Here is an 8,751-nt window from a genome sequence, read left to right on the forward strand (position 1 = left end):
AAATATTAAAATCTAAGATACCATATATCATAGACCCCCTTAATCCCTCATTAAAGATACACCACCCAACACAAATCACAGAAACTTTCCGCCAATATTATATTAAACTTTATAACTTAAAAGATGACAAGGATACCCCCCAACCCTCTATTCAAATTATTGATAACTTTCTTAAAAAGACAAAACTCCCAACTCTCTCTGCGTCTCAACTTACATCCCTAAACTCCCAAATACTTCCTTCGGAAATAACAAACACTATCAAAACCCTAAAACCCCACAAAGCCCCGGGTCCCGACGGCTTCTCTAATGATTATTATAAACTCTTTTCTGACTCTCTGGCCCTTCACTTGTCTCGAGCCTTTGACCAAGGCATAGAACAAAGCTCCTTTCCTAAAGAAATGCTGGAAGCCACTATTATAACAATCCCAAAACCAGGAAAAGACCCCACATCACCTGCCAACTTCAGGCCTATCTCCCTTTTGAACTGCGACATTAAATTATTCGCCAAAATACTGGCTGACAGACTACTTAAAATCTTACCTGATATCGTTCACTCAGACCAGGTGGGCTTTACAAAGGGGAGACAGGCCTTAGACGGGACCAGAAGAATCCTAAATCTCATTCATAAATCTGAATCCACAAAGGTCCCCACAATCCTGGTTGCCCTTGATGCCGAAAAGGCATTTGATAGACTACATTGGAGCTATGCCTTTTCCACTCTAAACAAATTTGGCTTCTCAGGTAACATCTTTAAGGCCATTAAAGCCCTATACTCCTCTCCTTCAGCAAAAATTTTGGTGGACGGTCTCTTATCTAATCCTTTCTCTATCTCCAACGGGACACGCCAAGGTTGCCCCCTATCACCTCTATTATTTACATTAATAATGGAACCCTTGGCGGAACTTATAAGAACCCATCCAGACATCCAAGGAATCACTGCAGGTCTTCGTCAGCATAAAATCAGCCTATTCGCTGACGATATTTTACTCACACTCACAAATCCAACCCTTTCCCTGAGAATACTCCAAAATACTCTGTCCAAATTCGCGGCTACATCCTACTATAAATTAAATATAACCAAATCCCAAATTCTAGGCATTAATATTAATAAAGATCTCAAATTAGATATAGAAAAAGAATTTCCATTCAAATGGCAGACTAAAAGCATTCCATATCTAGGTATTAACTTATGTTCCCCCACAACTGATCTAATTGCAGTCAATTTTCCATCTCTTCTCGCCGATCTTCAAAAAGAGCTAGATTCTTACCGGTCTCGCCCGATTTCATGGCTGGGACGAATAAACACCTACAAAATGCTTATCCTGCCTAAAATACTCCACTACTTCAGGACTCTCCCAGTACCAATTCCAAAACAAACCATTGAAAGCTTTCAAAGACAATTATCCAAATTTATTTGGCTGAATAAAAAGCCTAGAATAGCCCTCTCCATCCTATCCCTTAACAGACATCAAGGTGGCCTGGGACTTCCTAACTTGGAATCCTATCGCATAGCTACATTACTAAGCCAAATTTCTCCTTGGACACACCAGACCCGACAAGTAAGCTGGTCCTCAATAGAAACAGAAAACAATAACCAGATACCACTGAAATGCCTGCTGATTGCTCTGGTGGCTGCTGTGTCCTCCCCCAAACTGCTGACTCACTTCACTACTCCTAATCTGTCGCCTCCTATGCTAGCTTCAATAGAAGCTTGGAAAAGCTTAATGCTCAACACCGACAAAAACACAACTAGAACTCTTAAAAACATTCCTATCAGAATTCTGGAGTACTTTGTCCCCCATCTTCAGCTTAGTTCTTGGGTTAAAAAAGGGATACACTTTGTTTCAGACGTCCTTGCCCCGCAAGGCCCCTTACCCTTCCATTCACTACAAACCAAATTTCTTCTATCTAATCTAGACTACTTTAGATATACACAAGTCTGTTCCATTCTCCACAATCACCAGATACGCGAGCTCAAAATTCCTGAGATTATCTTTAACGTATTGAATGCCAGCCACCCCAAAATGCACACTCGTCTCTTTTATGATAATCTATTTGGTGCACTAAGGCCAGCTAGGAAAAGCCATTTACTGAATTGGGAAAAAGATCTCAACCAAAAAATCCCCATTGATCAATGGCTTAAAGCCTTTAGATGGGCAGGCCAAGCCTCACAGGCTGCAAATCTAATTGAAACACATCAAAAGATAATTACACGCTGGTACTTCACCCCAACTATCTTGGCTAGAAGAGGCTTAGCCAGCAACAACCAATGCTGGAGGAATTGTGGACAACAAGGATCTCTGATCCATATCTTTTGGGCATGCCCCCACATTCTCCCGTTTTGGAAATCCACATACAATCTTATACTTAAAGTGACGGGCCTATCAGTTCCCTACACTCCAAAAACTGCTCTCCTACTCTTAGACCCTGGGAAAATTCCCCCCACTAGCAAAAAACTAATAGGACACATTTTCCTGTGTGCAAAATTATTAATTGCCAGAAAATGGAGGTCGGACATTTCTCCAAACGGGAAAGATCTAATTCAAATAATCTCCGAACATAGTATATATGAAAATATTCTAGCCATTCAAAATAATGTTCTACCCAAATTCAGAGAAACTTGGAATCCGTGGCTTACTCTTTATCCAATCCAGAAGTAAATCTTAACTATTGTTGACCTGGTTTAATGTTGTTGCTGTTATAATATCTTCTTATAACTACTTTCCTCATCTTCCCCCTCTACCCCTTACCCTCCCCCTCCCCTTCATTCTACCCCCCATATTCCCCTGATATCAATCTTGGTTACTTACTAAGGACTCTTCAAGGAATATACAATGCTGATATGTTACCGCGAACTTCAGACACCTCCAAGAAGTTCTCAACATATCGTATGTTAAAACATTCATATTCATTATCAATGTAACAAATGTTTCAACGCTGTAACTTTTCACTGTTTTTGAACAAAATATAATAAAAAACTTATTGATAAAAAAAATAAATAAATAAATAGAAAAAGTTAATAAGTCCCAACTCGATTATTCAATTCTATGCACTAAAGAATTAGCGTCCAAATTTTACGAAAGGAATCTAATTCTCTCACTTCCCATTGTCATAGAAACTTGAAATTTGGTACGAGCATTATTTATGTCATAAATAGGAAAATCTAATGGGTCCCAACTCGATTATTTAATTCTAAGCACAGAAGAATTAGCGTCCAAATTTTACATACGGAATCTAATTCTCTCACATCCCGATGCAATTTGGCACGAGCATTGATTATGTCATAAATAGGAAAAGCTAATGGCTCCCAACTCGATTATTCAATTCTAAGCGCCAAAGAATTAGCGTCCAAATTTTACGTACGGAATCTAATTCCATCACTTCCCAATGTCATAGAAACTTGAAATTTGGCATGAGCATTGATTATGTCACAAATAGGAAAAGCTAATGGGTGCCAATTCGATTATTTAATTCTAAGCGCAAAAGAATTACCATCCAAATTTTACGTGTGGATTCTATTGCTCTCACTTCCCAATGTAATTTGGCACGAGCATTGATTATGTCATAAATAGGAAAAGCTAATGAGTGCCAACTCGATTATTCAATTCTAAACGCAAAAGAATAGGCGTCCAAATTTTACGTACAGAATCTGATTCTCTCACTTCCCAATGTCATAGAAACTTGAAATTTGGCACAAGCATTGATTATGTCATAAATAGGAAAAGCTAATGGGTGCCAACTCGATTATTCAATTCTAAGTGCAAAAAAATAGGCGTCCAAATTTTACGTACAGAATCTGATTCTCTCACTTTCCAATGTCATAGAAACTTGAAATTTGGCATAAGCATTGGTTATGTCATAAATAGGAAAAGTTAATGTCGCAACTCCATTATTCAATTCTAAGCGCAAAAAAATAGCGTCCAAATTTTACGTACGGAATCTAATTCTCTCACTTCCCGATGTAATTTGGCACGAGCATTGATTATGTCAGTAATAGGAAAAGTTAATTGGTCCACACTTGATTATTCAATTCTACGCGCCAAAGAATTAGCGTCCAAATTTTACGTACAGAATCTTTTTCTCTCACTTCCCATTCTCATAGAAACTTGAAATTTGGCACGAGCATTATTTATGTCAGAAATAGGAAAAGTTAATAGGTCCCAACTCGATTGTTCAATTCTAAGCACAAAAAAATTAGCGTCCTACTTTTACGTACAGAATCTAATTCACTTCCCAATGTCATAGATACTTCAAATTTGGCACGAGCATTGATTATGTCATAAATAGGAAAATCCAACGGGTTCCAACTCAATTATTCAATTCTAAGCGCAAAAAAATAGCGAACAAATTTTACGTACAGAATTTAATTCTCTCACTTCCCAATGTTATAGAAACTTGAAATTTGGCACGAGCATTGATTATGTCATAAATAGAAAATGTTAATAAGTCCCAACTCGATTATTCAATTCTATGCACTAAAGAATTAGCGTCCAAATTTTACGAAAGGAATCTAATTCTCTCACTTCCCATTGTCATAGAAACTTGAAATTTGGTACGAGCATTATTTATGTCATAAATAGGAAAATCTAATGGGTCCGAACTCGGTTATTTAATTCTAAGCGCAGAAGAATTAGCTTCCAAATTTAACATACGGAATCTAATTCTCTCACTTCCCGATGTATTTTGGCACGAGCATTGATTATGTCATAAATAGGAAAAGCTAATGGCTCCCAACTCGATTATTCAATTCTAAGCGCCAAAGAATTAGCGTCGAAATTTTACGTACGGAATCTAATTCCATCACTTCCCAATGTCATAGAAACTTGAAATTTGGCATGAGCATTGATTATGTCATAAATTGAAAAAGTTAATGGGTCCCAACTCGATTATTTAATTCTAAGCGCAAAAGAATTACCATCCAAATTTTACGTGTGGATTCTATTGCTCTCACTTCCCAATGTAATTTGGCACGAGCATTGATTATGTCATAAATAGGAAAAGCTAATGAGTGCCAACTCGATTATTCAATTCTAAACGCAAAAGAATAGGCGTCCAAATTTTACGTACAGAATCTGATTCTCTCACTTCCCAATGTCATAGAAACTTGAAATTTGGCACAAGCATTGATTATGTCATAAATAGGAAAAGCTAATGGGTGCCAACTCGATTATTCAATTCTAAGTGCAAAAAAATAGGCGTCCAAATTTTACGTACAGAATCTGATTCTCTCACTTTCCAATGTCATAGAAACTTGAAATTTGGCATAAGCATTGGTTATGTCATAAATAGGAAAAGTTAATGTCGCAACTCCATTATTCAATTCTAAGCGCAAAAAAATAGCGTCCAAATTTTACGTACGGAATCTAATTCTCTCACTTCCCGATGTAATTTGGCACGAGCATTGATTATGTCAGTAATAGGAAAAGTTAATTGGTCCACACTTGATTATTCAATTCTACGCGCCAAAGAATTAGCGTCCAAATTTTACGTACAGAATCTTTTTCTCTCACTTCCCATTCTCATAGAAACTTGAAATTTGGCACGAGCATTATTTATGTCAGAAATAGGAAAAGTTAATAGGTCCCAACTCGATTGTTCAATTCTAAGCACAAAAAAATTAGCGTCCTACTTTTACGTACAGAATCTAATTCACTTCCCAATGTCATAGATACTTCAAATTTGGCACGAGCATTGATTATGTCATAAATAGGAAAATCCAATGGGTTCCAACTCAATTATTCAATTCTAAGCGCAAAAAAATAGCGAACAAATTTTACGTACAGAATTTAATTCTCTCACTTCCCAATGTTATAGAAACTTGAAATTTGGCACGAGCATTGATTATGTCATAAATAGAAAATGTTAATAAGTCCCAACTCGATTATTCAATTCTATGCACTAAAGAATTAGCGTCCAAATTTTACGAAAGGAATCTAATTCTCTCACTTCCCATTGTCATAGAAACTTGAAATTTGGTACGAGCATTATTTATGTCATAAATAGGAAAATCTAATGGGTCCGAACTCGGTTATTTAATTCTAAGCGCAGAAGAATTAGCTTCCAAATTTAACATACGGAATCTAATTCTCTCACTTCCCGATGTATTTTGGCACGAGCATTGATTATGTCATAAATAGGAAAAGCTAATGACTCCCAACTCGATTATTCAATTCTAAGCGCCAAAGAATTAGCGTCCAAATTTTACGTACGGAATCTAATTCCATCACTTCCCAATGTCATAGAAACTTGAAATTTGGCATGAGCATTGATTATGTCATAAATAGGAAAAGCTAATGGGTCCCAACTCGATTATTCAATTCTAAGCGCCAAAGAATTAGCGTCCAAATTGTACGTACGAAATCTAATTTTCTCACTTCACGATGTCATAGAAACATGAAATTTGGCATGAGCATTGATTATGTCATAAATTGAAAAAGTTAATGGGTCCCAACTCGATTATTTTATTCTAAGCGCAAAAGAATTACCATCCAAATTTTACGTGTGGATTCTATTGCTCTCACTTCCCAATGTAATTTGGCACGAGCATTGATTATGTCATAAATAGAAAAAGTTATTGGGTCCCAACTCGATTATTCAATTAGATGCACTAAAGAATTAGCGTCCAAATTTTACGAAAGGAATCTCTCACTTCCCATTGTCATAGAAACTTGAAATTTGGCACGAGCATTATTTATGTCAGAAATAGGAAAAGTTAATAGGTCCCAACTCGATTGTTCAATTCTAAGCACGAAAAAATTAGCGTCCTACTTTTACGTACGGAATCTAATTCACTTCCCAATGTCATAGATACTTCAAATTTGGCACGAGCATTGATTATGTCATAAATAGGAAAATCCAATGGGTTCCAATTCAATTATTCAATTCTTTTTTTTTTTTTTTTTATAAATCAATGTTTATTGGTTTTGTGAGAATTACAGAAACAAAAACAGTCAGAAATAATAATAAGAGGTACAAACAGCATTCCAATATACTTTTTGTGTCACCTTGGTTATCCCAGTTGGAGACAACCAAAGTGGCTAAAAACGATTCAGAGGGAAAGGAACTTTATGAACCTCTTCTATGAAAAAGAAGAGAATGAAAAGGGAGGCTGTGGCAACCGCGCTGATAGCCCTGAATATATAAACAGCCACCTGCTGTTTTCTGACGCACAGGACGAATAACAGTACAAATAGGATAAGTTGGGGGTGGAGGGGGGGAGGGGAAGGGGAGGTGGGGGAGAGGGAGGAGGAAGATGGTGCTCTCCAGGATAGGCCGGTCCCGGAATGTCAGTTTGAAATGCTGCCCAAACAAAGGGTTTTTCACCCGACACCATCAGGTGCCGAGAAGATCAACTCGGGAGCAACATGGGCGACAGGGGGGGAGGGGGGAGGTTTCAAGAGAGGCATCCGTGGTATGGATGGGGTGCCTGTCCGCCGTCACCCTTACACTTCCTCTATGGCTCAACCCTGAATTGCTCTCCTGATGGCCCGCCAGGGCCCCCAGATCTCTAGGAACCTGTCATGCGTTCCATTGGACGAGCTTGAAAGTTCTTCTAGGTTTGCTAGCATATCGACTCTGGCCCTCCAAAGAGTAAACGTGGGAGGGTCCTTCTGCTTCCACATCGCTGGAATAAGGGATCTAGCTGTATCCACCAGGAGAGCGAACAGTCTATGCTTGGTCGGGCGAAAGGTAGGGGTAGGTCTCCACAGGAAGACCACATCAGGGGAGAGCACTAGATCGGGGGAGATCTTTTTCATCTCACCCGCCACGCTGCTCCAGAAGGGAGCTATAATCGGACAGTCCCACCATATGTGGAGATAAGAACCCGTAGAGCTCCCACACCTCCAACACTCATTCCCCGCCACCAGCTTGTGGTTGTGTAGCCATTGCGGGGTCCTGTACCACCGCGCCAGGAGTTTATAATGGGACTCCTGGGCGGTAACACAAGCGGAGAGCCCATATGCTGTTTTTAAAATCGATCTGGTCTCACTATCGGATAGGGTGATGCGAAGTTCTATCTCCCAGGAGATGAGGAAGGCAGGTTTCGTCCGGGAAGGGCGAGATACGTAGTTCTTGCGAATGTGAGCTATTTTTCTCAGGGAGGGAGTGGAGAGGTTACTAATCGCGGTTTCAAAAGGGGTAAGTGGCCTGGAGGAGATGCAGGTTTTCCTGAAATCATTTAGGGTTCTCACCATATGGGTCAGAGTCAGGAAGGGGAGGGGGCGATTAGGTAGGAGCTCATTTAGGGTAGTGAGGGGTGCTTCCTGGGTGAGGGCAAATACATCTTGAAAGTGTTTTTCAGAAAGCATCCTCCAAGCCCGTGTCGAGCATGAGTCCAAAGGGAGATTCATATATTTGTAAAGGGCAGATAGTGGTGTGCGTGGGGAAGGGGGAGGCGCCAGAGTTTTCCCTAGGGCATCCCATGATTCCATCGCCCCCTCCAAAAGGGTTTTTTTTCTGCGAACCTTACACCTCCTGTTCTCTGGGAACCAGAGGTCCTCCACCAAGGTAGGGCCATAGGACCCTTTTGCTAAGCGCTGAATCAATGGGTCTCTATTTGGATGTGTGAGTTCTATCCAGTGATTCAATAGGTTAGCTAGATAGAATTCACGCGGACAGGGTAGGTCCACTCCTCCCTCCATGCGCCTCCTAGTCAGAAGGCTGTAGGCCAGTCTGGGTTTTTTTCCCATCCAGAGATATCTGGAAAAAAGTGAGCGGAGCGCCTTAAAGAAGCTGGGTGGGAGATATATA

Source organism: Eleutherodactylus coqui, chromosome 11, assembly GCF_035609145.1.
Source record: "Eleutherodactylus coqui strain aEleCoq1 chromosome 11, aEleCoq1.hap1, whole genome shotgun sequence".
Taxonomy (NCBI): domain Eukaryota; kingdom Metazoa; phylum Chordata; class Amphibia; order Anura; family Eleutherodactylidae; genus Eleutherodactylus; species Eleutherodactylus coqui.